The sequence below is a fragment of the Sapajus apella genome, unplaced genomic scaffold, assembly GCF_009761245.1.
Source record: "Sapajus apella isolate SASKATOON/1434 unplaced genomic scaffold, GSC_monkey_1.0 scaffold128, whole genome shotgun sequence".
NCBI classification, from domain to species: Eukaryota; Metazoa; Chordata; class Mammalia; order Primates; family Cebidae; genus Sapajus; species Sapajus apella.
Genome location: NW_022437068.1, coordinates 4,277,071 through 4,299,507, shown reverse-complemented (window position 1 = coordinate 4,299,507; position 22,437 = coordinate 4,277,071). Strand labels below are relative to the sequence as shown.

Here is a 22,437-nt window from a genome sequence, read left to right as displayed (position 1 = left end):
AAAAAATGAAATGGTATAATAAAATAGTATTTTTAATGTCCTGAGAAATAGTATAGTGGTCTCCAAACCTGAGGTCCATAAAGAATCAATTGTTTTCAGGGTTTGCAAAGGCCCAACAGAAAATGTATGCTCACCTTTAACACAACAGAAAATGTAAGCTCACCTTTAATAAAGTTGAATAGGCAGATTTAAATAATATTTAACTTTGTCTGGAATTATAACTTCTCCAGGTAGTATCAGTACCAGTGCTGTTCAGAAATGCCAACTGACTACTGGTCCCTAAGTATTTTTTTTTTTTTTTTTAAAGAGAAAATAATATATGTTGTTGTAACATTTCACAGTAATAGGTTTATGAGAAAGAAAAAAAGAATCTTTGGTGGGGACCAGGTTGATTTAAGTTTTTATTTTCCAAGTGAGGGCACACCTTCAATGTTAAAAAATATATATCAAGAAATTTCAAAAGTATAAAGTAAATCATTAAAATCTCCCCAAGCATCACAATTCAGTCCTGTATTACTGGAAAACTACCACTTGAAAGTAATGTATAGGTAAACTATGTTATTTTTAAAAATGCTATTTACCACAGTGAAGAGCTATTTTCAGGCTGATTGCCATGAATGTCAGTGGTACATAAACCATTTCTTGAAATCCTCACTTGATAGCTCTTTTATCATTTTCAAATCCCAGGTGAAAAACATACCAAGTATATTGTGTCCATTATGGAAAATAAACCTTTTCTATATTCTCAGAAAATATGAAGATTGAAAAAAAAAAAAAAAAAAAAAAAGGGAATTCAATGGGCTATTTTAAGTCCATGTAAAAATAAGGATTTGAGGCCGGGTGCGGTGGCTCACATCTATAATCCCAGCACTTTGGGAGGCTGAAGCAGTTGTATCACTTGATGTCGACATCAGCCTGACTAACATGGTGAAACCCCTTCTCCACTAAAAATGCACAAATTAGCTGGGCGTGGTGGCATGTGCCTGTAATCCCAGCTACTTGGAAGGTTGAGGCAGGAGAATTGCTTGAACCTAGGAGGTTGAGGTTGCAGTGAGCCGAGATCAAACCGCTGCACGCCAGCCTGAACAACAGAGTGAGACTCTGTCTCAAAAAACAAAACACAACACAAGGATTTATCTCAATTTGTTCTTTTCACAGTATTACTAGCCACGGATGGCTTAGAAGAGGGGAAAAAAACCCCACATACAAAGTTATTACACTGTTAAACAACCTGGCTGTATTCTTGGTTACTTAATTTTCCACTAAACTACATAGAGCTTGTGGTTCCAAAAATTGTTTACAAGTAGCCATCTGACTCAAAGAGATGTAACCAAGAAAAGAATAGGAAGGTGAAGACATATATGATAGATATTAACTGGCTACTTATGGAAATGCAACTCTTTCTAAGCTTCTTAAAATTTGTTAACAAAGCAACCAAATGGCTAAATTCTCATTCCTTCATTTTTTTCTCTTAAGATACAACTACATTATAGTATTCTACTGTTTGACATCATTAAGCTCAGACAACAGGCTTATAAGTAAGTAAAGTAAGATAGGGTTGGAAGAGTGCTGGTCTGCATAGTAGACAGAATTGAATCCTTGCTTTGCCAATCAGCTGTGGGACTGGTATGATTTATGGGGTTTAAAATGAATCCAGATTTAGTACCTAACAAACAGGAATTGAGTTTGCAAGGTTGAGGCTGGAGATGAAAAACTAGAGAAAGCATAACTATGACAGCTGAAGAGGCAAGAATTACCAAAGATTAATGAAATGAAATAAGTATAATATTTGGCTATTAACACCAGTATAGAGCATATACTTAATAAATGCTGTTGAATGAGTGAATGAATGAGTAGGAGAATTTGGGGGATTCGCTGAAGTTTAGGATAAAGGAAATGATAAAGAAATTTTACTCTGCTGTAGATTAGATGATCTTACAGTTGATATTAACTTGCCTTTCATTTCTTCCCGAAACATTATGTTTTAAGGCATTTTGCCTTCTTTGGTAGTTTTAACCTGAGGGGTCAAAGGCTTGAAGAAGAGATGTGAGACCAGAGGGAAGCTTACTAAAACATGATAGGGAGAAGTAGAGTAGTGGCAGAAAAATGTAAAAGAAAAGGCTTAGCGATACTTCTGAAGGAGAAAACAATAGGGTTTGTTGATTGTACACTATGTTTCCATCCTAAGAGAATGCTGATGCAATTCAAACCAGGAAAATGAAAAACAGTTTTGTTTGGAAAAAGAAAATTATGATTTCAAATTTAGATATCTTGAACTGCAGTAAGGGAAAAGAAGTCACTTAGAAATGGTTGGAAAGAAAGAAGCTAGAATTTTGATCCAAAGAAAAGGATTTTCTTTTCTTTTTCTTTTGTTTGATGGAGTCTCGCTCTGTCACCCAGGCTGGAGTACAGTGGTGCAATCGCAGCTCACTGCAACCTCCACCTCCTGGGCTCAGGTAATTCTCCTGCCTCGGCCTCCCAGGTAGCTGGGATTACACACACATGCCACCGTGCCCAGCGACTTTTTTGTATTTTTAGTAGAGACGGGGTTTCACCATGTCACCCAGGATGGTCTTGATCTCCTGATCTCATGATCCACCCACATCGGCCTCCCAAAGTGCTGGGATTATAGGTGTGAGCCACAGTGCAGGCCCAAAGAAAATGATTTTCTAGAGACAGTTCTATAACCTAGTATCAATAATTAACATAAGATGACAAACATGAAGCCATATACTGTATTCACATGCTCTTTGGTCCACTGCTTGTGTCTACATCAAATGGCAAGAACATATTTATTTATTCATTTATTTTTTGAGATGGAGTCTTGCTGTATTACCCAGGCTGGAGCACAGTGGTGCGATTTCGGCTCACTTGCAGCCACCGCCTCCCAGATTCAAGCGATTTTCCTGCCCAGCCTCTCGAGTAGCTGGGATTATAGGCGCATGCCCCAATGCCCAGCTAAGTTTTGTATTTTTAGTAGAGACAGGGTTTCACCATGTTAGTCAGGCCGGTCTCAAACTCCTGACCTTAGGTGATCCGTCCACCTTGACCTCCCAAAGTGTTGGGATTACAGGCATGTGCCACTGCGCCTGGCCTGGGAAAAACATTTTTAAGGGAACAACTCTGTTGATGCCAAAGCAGCTTTTAAAGATGCCAACCTCCTATCAGGCTTATATTAATTACAACAGCTGAATAAGAATCTGTACTGACCTGAAAATTAGCACAAGCATATGTTCACTGTCACAAGTTTGAACCAGAAAACAACTTATTCCTAGACTTTGATTGAGCTGGATAATATATACACAACAGGTATAAACCAGGGATAGTAATGATTCTAATCATAAAGGGGAAAAGGAAGAAGGAAGACATAATACTTTCTACTGGGGTCAACAGATAATTCTAACACAGAAAGTATAGAAAATTAATGTCTCTTTAGATCTTAATTTAGATGTCAATGTTTACTTAAAAAAATTCCAAGCTATAAAAGGATGGGATCAAACAAGTGCTGTGCAAAGGGCATTAGGGTACTAGGGGCATTAGAGCTGGGGTTCTCACTCTCTAGTGAGAAACGAAAAGGAGGAGAGGGAAAAGCAGAGAGAGGTGGAATATGCCTGGAGACTCTGGTCTTAACCAGAGTTACTCTTGACATTTTGGGCACTATGGCATCCGTGGGTTCCAGCACCCTCCTCTCAAGTCTGTGACAAACAATGTTCTATTTCCAAAACCAGTAGGGGACTCGGGGGTGAGGGAGGGAAGTTGTGTGGGGAGGAAAAGGAGCTGATAATTTCCTGGACATCTGAAATGCTACTGACTGAATACCTGTAAGCCTTCAAATCTTGATTTTATTTATCAGAATTTGACAACAGATGTCATGCTCACTGGCCTGACTTCCTTATAATCAACGTATTGAAACACTTTTTTTTTTTTTTTGAGATGAAGTCTCACTCTGTTGCCCAGCTGGAGCGCAATAACACCATCTCAGCTCACTACAACCTCTGTCTCCCAGGTTCAAGGGATTTTCCTGCCTCAGCCTCTCAAGTAGCTGGGATTACGGGTGCATACCACCATGCCCAGCTAATTTTTGTATTTTTTAGTAGAGTTGGGGTTTTGACATGTTGGTCAGGCTGGTCTTGAACTCCTGACCTTAAGTGATCCCCCAACCTCGGCCTCCCAAAGTGCTGGGACACAGGCAGGCGTGAGCCACTGCGCCTGGCCAAAACACTTTTTTATTTTTTGAGATAGAGTCTTGCTCTGTCCCCCAAACTGGAGTGCAGTGGTGCAATCTTGGCTCACTGCAACCTCTGCCTCCCAGGTTCTCAAACAATTCTCCTGCCTCAGCCTCCCAAGTAGCTAGAATTACAGGCATGGGCCACCATGTCCCACTAATTTTTGTATTTTTAGTAGAGACGGGGATTCACCATGTTGGCCAGGCTGGTCTCGAACTCTTGACCTCAGATGATCTGCCACCTCAGCCTCAAAAAGTGCTGGGATTACAGGGGTGAGCCACTACCCCTGGCATGAAACACTTTTTTAAAAAATCAAAAATATAACAATAAAGTGACTCACTCCAGAAAAGAAGAAACCCTGTACTGAGCTTTCTGTATTCCGTTTGAGTACAGACTTCCTACTAGCATTCAAGTGGATAAATTAACACAGGGGACCCCCTAAACTTTTAAAAGTGAAATTAGAACCAATGGCCACAGTTCAACCATCTATTTAATGATCAGAAATGATTAAAATTGTTCATACAATAAGGCTTCCTAAAGGTTATGTAAGACAAAGTCATTTCTTTATTATTTTTTTTAGAGATGAGGTCTTGCTCTGTTGCACAAGCTGGTGTAGAGTGGCTTTTCACAGGTGTGATCACAGCTCACTGCAGCCTCAAATTCCTGGGCTCAAGTAATCCTCCTGCCTCAGCCTGTTGAGTGGTTGGGATTATAGGCATAAGACACCACACCTAGCAAGACAAAGTCATTTCCAACTGGAGGGGAGAAAAAAGACAGTGTTTGAGGGGGATAGATATGAATGACTGGGCAGAGTAGAAGAGGGGAAAATCAGATTTAAAAGTTGGTGATGAAAAAATACCCCTGTATACTGTTGCCATCTGTTTACATCTCGGCTCCCTTACTACATAATGAACTCCTTCAGGGAGCTCGTGGCCCTATATTCACTTCTAGTTCTCCAGTAACAGGCGGACAGTATGGGCTCAATAAATATCTGTTGAATGAATCAGTGAGAAATAAAAGCATAAATCACATCACCTCAAATACATGGTTATATTAAAAAGTGGAGATACATTTAAAAAATTTAAAATCCCAAATCAGAATTGCAAAGGACATTAAAAGATGGTCTACCCCATGGTTAAATTTATTAGAAATGTCAGAGGGGAAAAAATCATTCAAAATTAAAATTAGGAGACAAATTTCTCATATAAGACTAAGAAGCAATACCTGTGGAAGACCTCTGTTTTCAAGCCATTATCTAGAAAATCAATATGGAATTGTCTCCAGTTTGCTACTGACTTTGGCGGCCACTTGGGAAATAAACATTTTCCATCTTTCCATGAATATAGTCCAACAAAATTACTTTTACTTTCTTATAATTTGATTAAAATTTTACTTGCAAAACATTTTAAAGTTAAAATTGAGACAACTGCTAAGGCTTTATAGAATATTACAGAATTTGTAGAGCACTAATGTAGAGGATGAGGAAAAAAAAGCCCTAATTAAAATTTCTAATAATTTACTGCTTTGTCTTGCACACTGAGAGGAAAATTTTAGTAAGACAAAACTGTTCATAATTCATTAGTAACAAATATTCTTTAGTATCTTTTTATAAACAAAACAAACATGGGCATATTATCAGGAATTTCATTTATTCTTTTCTACTATTAGGAACTTTGTTTCCTCTTGGGTTGTTTTATGTTGTAATTTTATTAACATTTCTTATATAATATTCTAATACAGGATAATATTAATGCTTCCTTCCTTGAATTTTAATTTCAAACAATGCCTAAGACATTCTAATTTTTAAAATGTACTGCAATGTAACAAGAGCTTTGTCTGATTTAGATTAAGATCTGACTGAGCAAAGACTCTTTTTGTATCTAGCTCATTGTAGTGAACCTAATTACATGTAGTTTGTGTCTTCTGTTGGCTTTTTAACTGAAAATGGTGTTAAAAATAATTGCCCTTTCCATAAATCACATAAATATGGTACAGCTGAATCACATAATGTGATAACCTCTGCTTTTCATTTGAGAATATCTCCAAATTCCAATTCTGTTGCTCAAAATTTTAATTATTCTTTTCAGCTGCTTGACACCTTCAACTGACTAAGCCTGTCAATATTTTTAGCCAAATAATTAATAAAGAGGTTGAACTGGACAGGGAGTATCCTGAAGCAAGCCATTAGAGACCTTGTTCCATGCTAACATTAATCTAAATTAGTAATCTTCACTCATTTATTCACTGATTCAGTTACAAATAATCAGTTATTATTTTCCCCCAAAGATATCACAAAAGACTCTGATAAATGTATTTGCTGAAATCCAGCATACCCTATGTCTTCAGAGCATCTATAATCTACTAGTACAGTAATCGTATCAAAAAAGAAAATGGGTTTAATCCTGGATAATTTACATTTAGAAAATCTGTTTAATACCCTAGTAATTAGGGCTTCCTTTATAAAGTACTTATTTATGTACTCCTAACCACTAGTCTTTACTGGTAATAACTAAGTGCTAAGGAGACTGAAAATTTGTCTATTTTTCAAATAATTAACAGTACTCAGAAAATACCTTTGCACATCTAATTTTAAGAATTATTAAATAACTGAAATTAAACATTATAGTTTTAACTTAAGACTCATGGTGTTTTACGAAACTTTATATTGCCCGGGTGTAGTGGCTCATACCTATAATCCTAGCACTTTGGAAGGCTGAGATGGGCAGACTGCTTGAGCCTAGGAGTTTGAGACCAGCCTGGATAACATGGTAAGATCCCATCTCTACAAAACACACACACACACACACACACACACACACGCACACAAACTAGCTGGGCATGGTGGGCTTGTATGCCTGTAGTCTGAGCTACTTGGGAGGCTGAGGTGGGAGGATCACGTGAGCCCAGGAGGCCCAGGTGCCCAGGTTGTGGTGAGCTGAGATTGTGCCATAGGCCGGAGTAGAGTGGTACTCTTTGTATCTGCTTGGTATCCAACATAGTATAGTTAGTGCCTTGCACAGAGTACTCTACTCCAGCCTGTAGCACAATCTCAGTTCCAGCCTGGCGGACAGAGGGAGCTTTGTCTCAAATAAAAATAAAAATAAAAATAAATAAATAAGAGAATCTTTAGATCATCAAGGCTAATACCATTTACTTTTCTTTGGTTATTCCACTATCCTGAGGTCCAAGTTTTTGTTGCTACACAAAAATTTACTTTATACCATAAATCTATACTATTCAGGTAAAATAAAAATAACTAGAGATGAAGAACATTCTGTTTAGAAACCACCTGAAATGTCAATGAACAGGTACTGACTTCCACTTGTATTTTTGGGCTTCAGGCTTTTTATCCTCAGAAGACTGATACTCTCAAGAGGGAATAGAAAGTAGCATAACCACAGTAATGCATACTGATAATGTCAGAGAGTCAGAGTTGAGGACAATGTCTATCTAGGGAAAGGCTTTCATAGTGACCAAAATTCCCCGTGGATATTAAAAAAACTGTCAGTACTAAAAAGATCTGCTTCCAGGTTAAAGGTGTCTGCTTTTGAACTACCTTGTGAGGTTTATAAGGCAGCAGTTATTCCATTTTATTTTTCCAAATGTTTAAGTTTTTTTGAGATGGGGGAATGGGGATGGTCTCATTATGGTGGCTAGGTTAGTCTTGAACTCCTGGGCTCAAGTGATTCTGCCTCAGACTCCCAAGTACCTGGGACTACAGGTGCAAGCAAGGGTGCCCAGCTATCATTCCATTTTAAATATGAGGGATGTGAGGCTCATGAGAAGTTGAAATTATTTAAAGGCTGAGGACTAGTGAGAAATTAAGCTAAATCTGGAGCTCAGATGTTTTAAATCCAAGTTCACAATTTTTATGACTATACTATATCTTCTCCCATGGCCAATCCTAGTGGTCAGTCAACAATAAAAACAAACTCTTAGCCTGTTCATGCTAAATGCAAAAACACAACTCTACTTAAAAGTAACAGGTTTTAAAGAGGCACTAATTATATACAGGTCAGCAATAACAGAAAGAAGTTATTGAATCTAATGAGAAACTCTCTCTGTAAAAGACACTAAGTCCAGGATATTTGCAGCCCAAGTCCTTCTCCCACCAAAATTTCAAGAATCTATATTTTCAGTCATGTTCCACTTTATTTTATTTTTATTTTTTTTGAGATGGAGTCTCACTCTGTCACCCAGGCTGGAGTGCAATTGGCGTGGTCTCAGCTCACTGCAACCTCCACCTCCCAGGTTCAAGCGATTCTCCAGCCTCAGCCTCCTGAGTAGCTGGGACTACAGGTGCATGCCACCATGCCTGGTTAATTTTTGAATTTTTAGTAGAGATGGGGTTTCACTATGTTGGCAAGACTGGTCTCGAATTCCTGACCTCGTGATCACCAGCCTTGGCCTTCCAAAGTGCTGGGGTGTGAGCTACTGTGCCCAGCCTATTTTATTTTTTTTTTGAGATGGAGTCTCACTCTGTTGCCCAGGCTGGAGTGCAGTGGTGCAATCTCGGCTTACTGCAAACTCCACCTCCTGGTTCAAGTGGTTCTCCTGCTTCAGCCTCCAGAGTAGCTGGGATTACAGGTGCCTGCCACCATGCCCAGCTAATTTTTGTATTTTTAGTAGAGACAGGGTTTTATCATGTTGGCCAGGCTGGTCTTGAACTCCTGACCTCAGGTGATCTGCCCACCTTGGCCTCCCAAAGTGCTAGGATTACAGGTGTGAGTCAGTGCACCCCTCCATGTTCCATTTTATATCTATGCTTAGTTCCATAAATGCAGACTGATGCACTCCATAATCACTTGCTGCTTAATAAGTGGTCTATGCCCAAAGTTTATTTAATTCTCATGTTTGTAAGGAACTAATCAATTTTGACAGATACAATCTATGTGAATGTCATCATTTAAAAGTGTACATATATATCTGATAACACTCATTTCACTATGAATCTTTCCTAATTTCAAATTACAACTTACTAATTGGTACAACTAGAGATTAATATCCTGTAATAAGATATGCTACTCCTACTTAAGGCAATTTTTGTTTCTGTAAAATAATATGCAAATTAATAATTTACATATGAAATAATACTTATTACATTGAACTTAAAAATAGTCATTCAAAGAAATCCTTGGCTGGGCACAGTGGCTCATGCCTGTAATCCCAGCACTTTGGAAGGCCAAGGTGGGTGGATCACTTGAGGTCAGGAGTTTGAGACCAGCCTGGCCAACATGGTGAAACCCCGACTCTATTAGAAAAAAAAAAAAATTAGCCAGGCATGGTGGTGGGTGCCTGTAATCCCAGCTACTTGGGAGGGTGAGGCAGGAGAATTGCTTGAACCCAGGAGGCAGAGGTTGCAGTAAGCCAAGATTGCTTGAATCCAAGAGGTGGAGGTTGCAGTGAGCCAAGATTGCTTGAATCCAGGAGGTGGAAGTTGCAGTGAGGTGAGATCACACTCCAGCCTGGGTGAGAGAGCAAGACAAGGAGGAAAGGAGGGCGGGTGAATGGATGGAAGGATGGAAGGAAAGAAAGAGAGAGAGGGACAGAGAGAGAGAGAGAAAGAAAGAGAAAGTGAGAAAGAGAAAGAAAGCGAGAGAGAGAGAGGGAAAGAGGGAAAGAGGGGAGGGAAGGGAAGAGAAGGGAAGGGATTATAGGTTGAATGCATTTGAAAACAAATAATCACTCTACTCAAAGTTATAAGGCTTTTGTTTAAATCTAGATTTTCTTATACACTGGTTGTTCTAGTTTATGTAAAATCCCTCATTTACTGTCTATAGAGTTTGCAATTTAGGAATTATAATTAGATAAGAAATTGCTTTTTAAATCAAATATAACTGACTAAAAAGGAGGAATTCGTGAGAAGTTTAAGTCGCAGGTCTATTTCTGAAAGCCATAGGAAAACATTATTATTTTATTATTATTTTCGAGACAGGGTCTTGCTTTGTTGCCCAGGCTGAAGTGCAGTGGCACAATCACCACTCATTGCAGCCTCGACCTTATGGGCTCAAGCAATCCTTCCACCTTAGCCTCCTGAGGAGCTGGAACTACAGGAACATACTACCACACCCAGCTAATTAAAAAATTTTTTTGTAGAGACAGGGTCTCACACTATGTGGCCCAGGCTGGTCTTGAACCCCTGTGCTCAAGTGATCCTCCCACTTGACCTCCCAAAATGCTGGAGTTACAGGCGTGAGCCACCATGCCTGGCCATTTTATTTTAAAAACCGATCATCTGAGTACTGTGAAATCTAAAGTAATTTTGAGAAGTTATCTCAAGCAAAACATTCTTGTTTTATAGATGAGAAATAAAAACTCTGGTATGTTTTAAAATTACATAGATTTTTTCCCATTTTAAAATTACAAAACTATTTGTATATATCTTGGTGAACTTCTGTGGGTATACCGATAGTGTAAATCCCTAGCAGTATACCAGAGTCTGTACATTTTGCACTTTGATAGAGATTACAAACTGCTTTCCTGGAAGATTGCAGTAATTTAACACTACTACCAACAGTATAGGTGAACGTATCTAATTGAAGTAGGACTGGAACTAGAGCCTGTTGAGGCGCAATTCTCTCCAATATTAATCTCACACCTGTAATTTCAGCACTTTGGGAGGCTGAGACAGGAGGATTGCTTAAGCCCAGGAGTTCCAGAGCAGCCTGGGCAACATAGTGAGAGAACCTGACTCTACAAAAAAAATAAAAAAAATTAGCTAGGTGTAGTGATGCACACCTGTAGTCCCAGACACTCAGGAGGCCAAGGCAGGAGGATGGCTTGAGCCCAGAAGAGGGAGGCCGCAATAAGCAGTGATCATGCCACTGCGGCACTCCACCCTGGGTGACAGAGAGCATTTAAGACCTTGTCTCAAAAAAAAGAGACAACTGAGGCCCTAGTGGTAATGCAATCTAGAGCCCTTGTCTCCAAGGTGAAAATGTTCACTCTGATCAGTCTGAACCACAACCACCTGGGTCAGTGAGAACCGAAGATTTTTGCCATACTCTAATCCAGTTTTCATGCCTGAACCAGTAACTGAGTACTTTAGACTTGCTCATTGCTTGAGGTATCAATAGCTGTAACTAGGATAGTCTGCAGGTGACTTTATTCTCTTTTTTCCCCCATCCAACTCCAAAACTCATAGTGATATGGCATATAATTAATTCAGTAGATAATGGTATTGAGTCAAATGATGCCAGCAATTTGCCGCCACTTGCACTAGAGAAAACATAAGATTAACAGGCAAAAACTGGAACTGTTTCATTAAATAACCCATGATATTTGGTAAACTATGTATGATAAAACATATGCATGATAAATGTAAATGCAATGATATAAAATGGAAAGACAACATTCATTTAGGAAATATGTAATAAAAGTTCTGTCTTCCTCTGCTGCTCTCTCAAATTTTGTGACCTGATTCTATTCTCCAAAGACGAAAATGGAGGCCCAATAGCACAAGCCTGTAATCCCAGATACTTGTGAGGCTGGAGCAGAAGAAGAGCTTAAGCCCAGGAATTCAGGCTGTAGTGCACTATGATTGTGCCTGTAAATAGCTACTGACAACACAGTGGGACCGCCATCTCAAAAAAAAAGGGTGGGGGGTAGAAAATGGAGTTTCTAGAAATTAAAAGAATTACCTGAAGACGCAGTTACTGTAAGCTTCTTCCAAACCACCTACTTCCCAATTTAATTCTCCCATATTAATCCTTAACAGTCGTTACTTCTTAAAGATGTGTTTTTAATTATCAGCTTCCTACTATTGCCCATTATGTTCCTAATCGTTCCTGTGTGAGAATCATCTCAGAGTATTCGATCTTTCATTCTGAACAACTAACCTCTAGTGACAACTATTAACAGAATAAATGAAACGCCTCTGTTTCTAGGGGGAAAAAAAAAACTTCTTGTAACCCCAACTGATAATTGTAAAATAGGACAATATAGGATATAGTTCTTCAATAAGGAAGAAAGCAGCATCACCTTTGGGAGCAGAGAGGGCGAGAGAACGTCAAAGATATTTGTCATTAAATTTCAACTGGGCATCAAAACAAATTCTTCCCATTTTAAAATTACAAACCTATTTGTATATATCTTGGTGAACTTCTGTGGGTATACCGATAGTGTAAATCTCTAGCAGTATATCAGAGACTGTATACATTTTGCACTTTGATAGAGATTACAAACTGCTTTCCTGGAAGACTGCAGTAATTTAACACTACTACCAACAGTGTAGGTGAATGACTGTGCCAGCTCCAGGTGTCAAAGTTTTGTATTTTGATTAATCTGATAATTAAAATGAGATCTTATTTTCACTTATCATTTGTATTTCTTTGATTATGGGTAAAACTGACCATCTAGAAATTCGAACTTTTAACTGGAAAGTAAGGAATGCCATAGGTTCATTTGGTATATAATATGACAACCATACATACATCTATAACAACCATACATATTCCCTTTTCTGTTAGAAATTTTGGAGCCTGGAAAAGATCTCTTCCCTGAAGTTGCAATTAGGGTATAATTAAAAAGATACCTAGATTTTTCAAACAGATAATGTGCATGAGGCACCAATGGGGAAAAAAAAGCAGGCTTCTACACTCGTCAAAAAGGATTCCCTATAAACTTTTCTTCCTAAGAAAAGTTACAGTAACAGAGAAAGTGTCTCTGAAGTTCTTTGTCTTTTTTGAAGACAAATGTTTTCCTTTCTATATCCAACCTGTCCCCATCCTACCTTAAAATTTACTCTATCTGCTCTGTGCTTGAAGTGAAACGTGCATAAATTTAAGTCCAAATGAGCCTATCTTTATGCTGACATTTCTTATTTTCCAGTTAAGTCATCTCCTTTTAGTTCTCTGTGCTTCTAAACTGTCTAATTTTTATGGTGTATATATTTTTTACTTGACATTGTGAGTGTTTAAGTCTGATACTGTGTCTTATATATTCTTGAACTCCTTACAGCACCCACCATATTACTTTATGCTGAGTGGCCAGTCACTGTTTCATTCTTATATTAAATAAGTTCATATTTATAAAGCATGTCTGTAACTGAGTACCTCCATTTTTTAAAGAGACAGCATGAGTTATTTTTAAATTATTTTTTTCTCTCTTTTCCCATTTCTCCTTTTCCCCTGTATCCCACTTCCTACTTAGCTCTTTAGAAATGCAATTATAACCTGCTGCCTCCCCTTCACCAGACATTCCCTACAGGGCAAGTTCACTTAACTATGTACTTAGAAGCTCCAGAGTGGAACTCTCCTACCAGGAGAGAGACAACAGTCTATTTACAACCAAAAGTACATTGGCAATGAAACCCTCTCTGACCTGGAGAGTTCTGGCCACTTTTTTTTTTTTTTTCTTTGAGATGGAGTTTTGCTCTTGTTGCCCAGGCTGGAGTGCAATGGCATGATCTCAGCTTGTCGCAACCTCTGACTCCTGGGCTCAAGCGATTCTTCTGCTTCAGCCTCCCAAGTAGCTGGGATTACAGGCATGTGCCACCACACCCGGCTAATTTTGCATTTTTATTAGAGACAGGGTTTCTCCATGTTGGTCAGGCTGGTCTCAAACTCCCGACTTCAGGTGATCTGCCTGCCTTGGCCTCCCAAAGTGCTGGGCTTATAGGTGTGAGTGAGTCACCGTGCCTGGCCTCAGCCACTTTTACAACCTAATTCTGCCCATGAAGGTGCCAGTGACTGCCAGTTCAACTGCCTGGCAGATAAACATCCTCACCTGTTTGCTTCCTCCACTGCGTGCCATTCATGCCAAGTTCCCTTTTAAAAGCACCTGCTTTCTGCTCCCAAGCTGAAGTGGTACCCTTAAAGGCGGGAGGCCTATCCTTCTTCCCCTAAGCTAGCTTTGGAATAAAAAGGCACTCTCTCTATACCAGAGCTTGCTGTTGTTATTGAACTCTGCAAGTGGCGAGGGACTAAATCTGTATTTCAGTTACATTTCGACTAGTGTTGGCACATAACAAATCCTATTTAAGTTACTAAATAAGAAACTGATCAATTTTTCTAATGAATTTTCCCCTTCAGCATGTAAATCTTATTTCTCCCATCTTAAATAAACTTGACTTCATTCCCTTCACCAGTTACTTCCCCACTTCTCTTCTCCCTACTGCAGCGTAACTCATAAAGATTATTTAAACTCACTGTCTACAAATGACTTTCTTCTCATTCTCAAACCCCTCAGCTTGCTTTTATCTCATCAGTCTACTAAAAAGTTTTTGCTGAGGTGACCAACCATCTCCAAATTACTAAATCCAAAGAGAAGTTCTTAGTCCTCTTCTTATTTGACCCATTCAGCAGCATTTGACATACTCGGTATTTCCTTTCTCCTATGAAGAATTTTCATACTGGGTTTTCCAGTACACCATCCTCTCTGCATTTTCCTCATCTCTCAGAGGCCAATCTTCTTCCTTTTCTTCTTCTAAAACTGGAGTTCTTAGAGCTCATTCCTTTTTTGTTTTATCTATGTTTATTTTCTTGTGATGACTTAACCTCTCTCATAACTTTGAATGTCATCTAATTGTGATACCTCCCTAAATTACATTTTCTGCCTAGGACTTTCTCTTTAGTCTTTTATGACTCTGAGAGTCTCTAGACTCATAAATGTCACTTCTCTATTCAACATTTCCACTTACATGGCTGATGGACACCTGAAACTGAACTCCAGCTCTTTTCCACAAAACCTGTCCTCCCAGCAGCATTTAGATCTCAGTCAATGACAAATCTATCCTTCCAGCTGTTCAGGTTAAAATCCTCATAGTTATTTCTCTCTTTCATGCCTTACATCAAACCCACCAGAAAATTCTGTTAGCACTGCCTTCAAAATACATCTAAAATCTAACCACATCTTATAATCTTCACTTGTACTTTAAACCATGATCATATATTGTTTGAGTTACTAAAATGGCCTCCCAACAGGTCTATCTTGCCCCAGTATCTGTTCTTAATACTACAACCAGAATGATTCTTTAAAAACCTAAGTCAAATCATGTCAGTCCTCTGCTTAAAATTCTTATGAATTCCTGCAATACTGTGAAATACACAGTTGACCCTTGAACAACACAGGTTTGAAATACATGGATCCACTTATATGCAGATTTTTCCTGTATTTTGGAAAATATTTTACAGATTTGCAACAATTAGGAAAAAAATGGCGAGCTGCATAACCTAGAAATACTAAAAAATTAAAAGATATTATAACTAACAGTCTATTGCTGACCAGAGCCAGCATAAAACATATAAGTGTTAATAACAGTTTGTTATTGGTAAGGCTCTGGTCAGCAATAGACTGTTAGTTATAATATCTTTTAATTAATTATTGTGAATGAATGCATAAAATATATGCAGATACTAAGTTTATCATTTAATACCATAAAATCTATACAAATCTAAAGTTAAATCTATCAAAATTCATACAAACACATGGTGCCATCTGCAGTCAAGAGAAATATAAAGAAAGATGCAGTATTAAATCATAACTGCATAAAATTAACTGTGGTATATACTGTGGTACTGTAAAAGTTTCACAGCCACCTCCAGTTGCTAGCAATGAGTGAAGTATTGCAAGTATCTGCTTAAAATGCATGCGACATTAATCACCTCTAAAGATCAGTTCCTCTCTCCAGCACACTGCATATCTCAGTAAAAAGTGATCTCTTGGGGGTTCTCTATTATTTTTCATTGTGTTTAGTATAATACTGTAAACCTTGAATAATACCATGAGATGTGTAAGAAGTGGGACTAGTGACACTGATGTGCTCCCAAGAAGCAGAGAAAATGTCAAGACATTACAGGAAAAAGCTGACAGCATGATATGCACCATAGGTTGAGGTCTGCTGTTGCGGTTGCCTGCCATTTCATACAGATAATTTGTCATGTAAACATATGTAAATACAGTACTGTAAATGTATTTTCTCTTTCTTTATAATTTTAATATTTTAACATTAAAATATTTTAATTATTTTAACTTTATTTTAAAATTAACATTTTCCTTATGATTTTCTCAACATTTTTTCTCTAGCTTACTGAAAGAATAGAGTATGTAATACATAAAACATACAAAATAAGTGTTAATAACAGTTTATGTTATTGGTAAGGCTCTGGTCAGCAATAGACTGTTAGTAAACCTTTGGGGGAGTCAAATGTCATACATGGATCTTTAACTGTGTGTGAGGATCCAGCATCCCTAATCCCCACTTTGATCAAGAGTCAACTGTATTTGGTCTTCCTCTCCTTTTCCTGGCATACAACTACTAAAATCCTTGGAATCTCCAAAGTGATGTGTCTTTCTGTATGCTAATAAGATGGCTGATGGTTGGCAGCTTCAGGATTAGCCGAAATACTAAGGCATAATTAGAGAATTGGCACGTCAGCCCCATCCCCCCCAACCTCTGAGGGTAAAGGAAGGAGAGTGAAGGTTAAATTAATCACCAATGGCAAGCAATTTAATCAATCATGCCCACATAATGAAGCTTCCATAAGACCCCAAAAGGACAGGGTTAGGGAGCTTCCAGATAGCTGAACATGTGGAGTTTCCTGGAGGGTGGAGGCTTAATGGAAGCACACATCCCTTCCCATATGCCTTGCCTATGCACCTTTTCTTTATAATAAGCCAGTATACACATTTCCTTGAATTCCGTGAGCCACTCTAGCAAATTAACTGAACCCAAGAAGAAGGTTGTAGAAACCCCAATTTACAGCCAGCTGATCAGAAGAACAAGCAAAACAACCTGGGGCTTTCAATGGGCACTAGAAGTGGGATGCAGTCTTGTGGGACTCAGTCTTCAACTAGTGTCATCTGATGCTATCTCCAGGTAGACAGAATCAGAATTGAATTGAATCAAAGGATACCCAGCTGGTGTCTGCTGAAGAATTACTTGCTGGTGGGAAGAAATCCCCACAGATGTGGTGTTAGAAGTGTGTTGTGAGAAGATAGTGGGACAAACTGAGTCTGTTTTTTCCACTCAATTTCCTTTACACTCAAATGGCCTTCAAAGGCATATCTGATCTGGCCTTCTTTGTGGCAGATTAATAGTCACATTCATCCAATCTCGTATGCCCTTCCCCTTATAATTTGGCTTTCCCACTCCTGTCAAGAGGTGGCTTCTGGCCAGGCATGGTGTCTCATGCCTATAATCTCAGCATTTTGGGAGGCCGAGGCAGGATGATCACTTGAGCTCAGGAGTTTGATGTCAAGCCTCAGCAACATGGTGAGATCCCATCTCTACAAAAATAAATAAATTAGAAGAGCATCATGGCACGTGTCTGTGGTCCTAGCTACCCAGGAGGCTGAGCTGGGAGGATGGCTTGAGCATAGGAGGTCCAGGCTGCAGTGAGCTGTGTCCGTGCTAGTGCACTCTAGCCTGGGCAACAGAGTGAGACCCTGTCTAAAAAAAAAAAAAAAGGGGGGGGTGGTGGAATGTATTTCTCCATCCAGTAAAATTGGCTTTGGTCATGGTCTTGCTTTGGCCAAGCAAAATGTTAGCAAATATGATACAAGCAGAGGCTTAAAAAGTATTTGTGTATTAGAGTTTGCCCTTTCTTGCAGCACTGAGACCTCCAGCACTCTTTCCATCTCAGTTATTGACAACCTCATCCTTATAATAGTTACTCAGGCTAAAATCCTTGTAGCTCATCTACCTGGATAAGTATTAAAAAGAAAAAATAAAATCCTTGAGAGATCCAGCCAACAGCCAGTACCTACTACCAGACACAAGAGGAAGGGAAGTCTTTTTTTTTTTTTTTTTTTTTTGAGATGGAGTCTCACTCTGTCTCCTGGGCTGGAGTGCAGTGGCTCACTGCAACCTCTGCCTCCAGGGGTCAAGCAATTATCCTGCCTCAGCTCCCACCCGCCCCCAAGTAGCTGGGATTACAGATGCCCGCCACTAAGCCCAGCTAATTTTTAAATATTTTTTAGTATAGACAGGGTTTCACCATGTTGGCCAGGCTGGTCTCGAACTCCTGACCTCATGATTCGCCCACCTAGGCCTCCCAAAGTGCTGGGATTACAGGCATGCCACCACTCCCAGTGGAGGGCATCTTAGACCATCCAGGTCCACCAGAGCCTCCCAACAACTATAACGATAGGAGGCAAGATCAGCCTAAGAACCACCTGGTGGAGCCCAGCCCAAATGGCTGACTCAAAATTGTGAGCAAATAAAATAGTTACATTAAGCTACTAATTAATTTTTGTTTTATTTTTTAAAGACAGTCTCATTCTGTCAGCCAGGCAGGAGTGCAGTAGCCTCACCATAGCTTACCGCAGTCTCAAACTCATGAGCTCAAGCGATTCTCCCACTTAACCTCCTGAATGGCTGGGACTACAGGCACACACCATCGTGCCTGGCTAATTTTTTTTTTTTTTCTAAAGACAAGATCTCACCATGTTGTTCACGCTGGTCTTGAATTCCTGGTCTCATGTGATCCTCTTGCCTCAACCTCCTGCGTCCCTGGGATTACAGGTGCAAGTCACTGTGCCTGGCTAAGCCACTAAATTTTAAGTTGGTTTGTTACACAGCAATAGATAACTGAGACATTGTATTTAATCTTTCACACTCCCAATTCCTACCATTCTTCCCTCCCTTGATTCTTGCTCTAGTCATACCAACTAACCTCTTTTAATTCCTTGTAAACACAGTGAAAACTCCTGCAGTTATTCTGGCTGTACCCTCTGCCAGGAATGCTCATTCCTTAGCTGAATGACTAACCTGCTCTCCTCTTTCAAGCCTTCCTTCAAATATCTTGTTTTAAATCAAGCTTATGCTTACTGTTCTACTAAAAATGGGAGTCTACCCTCAATGCCCAGCACTCTCAACCCCCTTCTCTCCTCTCTCTCTCTCTTCCACTCTTTCACTTTGTCACCCAGGCTGGAGTGCAATGGCAATTTAGCTCACTGCAACCTCTACCCCGACCCTCCAAGGGTTCAAACGATCCTCCCACTTCAGCCTTCAGTAGCTGGGACCACAGGCATGAGACTGCACACGCTCTATGAACAGTTCATTCCAAATTACAGAACGAACGTTTTGAAGGATTTGAGAAAACTCTAGGGAATAAATGGAGAGGTTCCAAAAAGTAGGACACTATAGAACCCACTCTAGATTTGTTGAACTCATACCTATATTGTAATTTGTACACTACCATGCTCAATGATTGTTTTTGTGTTTTTGGTAGAGATGGGGGTCTCACCATGTTGCCCAAGCTGATCTCAAACTCCTGAGCTCAAGAGATCTGTCTGCCTCAGCCTCCAAAAGAGCTGGGATTACAGGCATGAGCCACCAAGCCTGGCTGCATTACTGTTTTCACAGTCTCATATTTCTCTAATATACTCTATAATTTATTTGTTAGGTTTTCATTTTTTGTCAAATTTCCCAACAAAAATGCTGCATGAGTGCAAAGTATTTGTCTATTTTGTTCAATGATCGATCTGAAGCCCATCTCAAACCCTAAACTCTGGTACACAGCAGATTCTCAACAACTATTTGTTGAATGAACAAACAATTGGTTTACAACAAGATCTGTTTAGACAGGGTATACTAGAGTTGATGTTTAATAATTTCTCATATAAATCAAAATAATCTATGACAAATGTTTTTAAGCTTTAAACGGTTCTTGACTGTTTTTCATCCACCATTCAAATCACTACTCTAGCTATTTCTTTTGAGTGGTACTCAATTTAAAAATTCTACAATAACAAAAGAATGTGGGCAGACCATTCATTGTCCTTATGGAATTTGATCTTTATGTGGCACTAAGAGACCTATGGAATAATGAGATTTAGGTCAAGTGGCAGTTTGAAGGTTTAGATGTGAGGGGAGTTTTATCAAACCAATGTAGATAACATTTGTTTAAAAGGTATAGCATCCATAAGTAATTACATATATATATTCTAAATTGCCACTGTAAATTCTGAGCATTTGTAGAGAAAACTCAGACACTATCAAAATTCTCAAAGAGTTATCTAGAATGTCTGCATTACCTACCTGACTTTAACATAAACGCAAAGATGTGTGGCATTGCAGGGTTACTGAAAAGGGGGAATTATTCATCTTTATAAAATATTCCCAGATGTTTACCAATTCTAATCTTGCAAGTTACAATATAGATATGAGTTCAACAAATATAGAGTAGGTTCTATAGTGTCCCTTTCTAAACTTCTCCATTTATTTCCTAGAGTCAGCTACATTTTCTCTTCTCAAATCCTGCCTTCAAAACATTAATTCTGTAATCTGGAATGAACTCTTCACAAAATGTGTGCAATCTCATGCAAGAAGATCATATATGAGCCCCTATCTATAGCAGCTTCATGTATCCAGATTGTTATATAAAGTTTTAGATACTAGGAGAAAGTACCTCATTTTTAAACATTTTAATCATTGTTTCAATGAGAATATTTTAGTTTACCAGGAATTAATAGTTTGGGTAAGAGACAGAGAGACAAACATAGGGAAGCAAATAAATAGTTTAATCCAGGGGTCCCCAACCTGGGGCTGCAGACCAGTACAGGTCAGTTGCCTGTTAGGAACCAGGCCACACAGTAGGAGGTTAGCAGCGAACAACTGAGTATTACCACCTGAGCTCCACCTCCTGTCAGATTAGTGGTGGCATTAGATTCTCACAGGAGCACAAATGCTGTGAACTGTGCTTGCAAGGAATCTAGGTTGCATGCTCCTTATGAGACTCTAATGCCTGATGATCTGAGGTGAAACACTTTCATCCCAAAACCATCCCACTCCAACCTCCCCCACAGACACCCTGACCCCATTTGTGGAAAAACTGTCTTCCACAAAACTGGTCCCTGGTGCCAAAAAGGTTGAGGACTGCTGGTTTAATCTACAATCACTCACGCAGGTACTAACTATATATATATTTTATTATCATACTCTACTTTTGTAAGTTAAGGCAATCACCAAATAAAATCAATGAAAAATGTTTAAGTTGTTTTATGCTCCCCCACCTGACTATCAATAATGAAGAAAATGGAGTTAACTTCTCTTTTACTGTTATTCTCCACCCACTATTCCTTTAGAACTCTCCTATGAATCCTTTCCTTCTGATCACCCCATTCGCCCTAGGCTACCATTCTTAATAAAATAGATAAGTAAACTAACCTTTTATAACCTCAGAACAAACAAGATACAGAAAAAGAGGGTACAGACCAGAGGCACAAATCTGTTTAAAAAGTTGGCATTTAAATTATCAACCATAAGGCATAAGAGGGTAATTCAATATCAAACTTCAGAGTGAAAAATCTGTTTGGATCTTAAACCCAACTGCTCAACAGTAAACAATATGAATGTACATTAACTTCAGAATCAGGCAAAACTATAAAGAATCTGCTTTGCTTTAGTATTTATCTCTTAGAAAGTATGTATCATTTATAAGACCAACTGAAAGAAATGGTAAAATCATACTATAAGCTGTTTACACTCAAGACTATGGATGAAATGTGAAAATAGTGATTGTGTTGAATAAAGTTAGATCATCTTCCAATCCAGTTTTATCTCAGAGATCTTGTCTGTTGATCTGGAGATACAAGTTTAACACTGAAATATGTGTAGATTGCTTTACAATTCAGAAAATTTACAAGTCCTTGGGAAAAATACTTTGAAAATAAGGAGCTGAGCACTAAGGAATCTTTCTTTCTTTCTTTTTTTCTGGCCACCCAGATAAAAGAAAAAAAAATTTTTTTTAATGTGAGAAATATTCCAGGTGGCTCTAAACCAAATTCCTATTTGTTATGCATGCCTGGCATCTTCGAAATTAAGCTTTTCCCAAGCAACCCAAGGCAAATGAAACTCTTGCTCATTGAGGGAAACACTGATTTTCTAGTAACTACTGCGCTTGAGAAAGTGAGGATGACATTTACTCTGCACTGAAGCAGCCCATTACACACAAGAGACAGGACACTCCAGGATGATCTGAGCATGCCCATAAAGCTACAAAGCACCCTCTGCATTCTGTCCAAATAGCTTTGGGTAAAATGAACAACTAGGAAAACACATATCATGCTTCTCCATTATTATGACCTTATACAAGTCAGTCCTAAAATAGCAAATGCCCCTGGCTGAGATCTATTGCTGAAAAATGCTAAGTTTCAGCAGCCCAGGCTGTTTCCTGTGTGGGTCTATTCAACCAGCCCCCACTTAAAGCTGTAGGACTAACTATAGGATTCAGGAAGAGATTTTTTTTTTTTAAAAAAAAAAGACAGA

General features: G+C 38.9%; 1 protein-coding gene and 1 long non-coding RNA gene across 13 annotated transcripts in view; one reads left to right on the top strand and one right to left on the bottom strand.

Moving 5' to 3' along the window:
* The window catches only part of TMCC1 (transmembrane and coiled-coil domain family 1), a 255,819-nt gene that overhangs the window by 65,893 nt on the left and 167,489 nt on the right, over nucleotides 1-22,437 (bottom strand). The window lies entirely within an intron of this gene.
* Nucleotides 8,073-21,792, top strand: LOC116539431. Its single transcript, XR_004264042.1, has 3 exons — nucleotides 8,073-8,084; nucleotides 11,589-11,595; nucleotides 21,352-21,792. It is a non-coding gene; the product is annotated as an uncharacterized LOC116539431 (long non-coding RNA).